Source organism: Myotis davidii, unplaced genomic scaffold (assembly GCF_000327345.1).
Source record: "Myotis davidii unplaced genomic scaffold, ASM32734v1 scaffold1997, whole genome shotgun sequence".
NCBI lineage: Eukaryota > Metazoa > Chordata > Mammalia > Chiroptera > Vespertilionidae > Myotis > Myotis davidii.
Genome location: NW_006288266.1, coordinates 171,522 through 171,933, shown reverse-complemented (window position 1 = coordinate 171,933; position 412 = coordinate 171,522). Strand labels below are relative to the sequence as shown.

Sequence of the window (412 nt, the reverse complement as noted above, 5' to 3'; positions counted from 1 at the left end):
CCGGTACCGCGCCGTCTGACCGCGGCGACTCTCCGCTTGGGAGGCCCGGTGCTCGGAGGGCACCGGGCGGGGGGAGCCCCTCGCCTCGCGCCTGCTCAGCCCGTCTCCGCCTAGCGGCCGGTGCCAATAAAGTTGTTGTTCCAACCGCGGGCCCACTTCTGCATTGAACCCCTGGTGGTCAGTGTGCATCATAGTTACTGGCCAGCCATCTGCTTAGGCTGTTTTATATATAGATAGATAATATTCTGTTGTATGTATATAGCACATTTTATTTATTCATGTGTTGATGAACATTTGGATTGTTTCTACCTTTTGGTGATTGTGGATAGTGCTGCTATACACTACTTGTACAAATAGCTGTTTGATTCCCTGTTATCAATTCTTTTTAGGGTACATACACAAAAATGGAAGT

At 49.8% G+C, this 412-nt stretch overlaps 1 protein-coding gene across 1 annotated transcript in view; it reads right to left on the bottom strand.

Annotated features, from left to right (window-relative positions):
- The window catches only part of TFPT (TCF3 (E2A) fusion partner (in childhood Leukemia)), a 14,960-nt gene that overhangs the window by 3,541 nt on the left and 11,007 nt on the right, over positions 1–412 (bottom strand). The window lies entirely within an intron of this gene.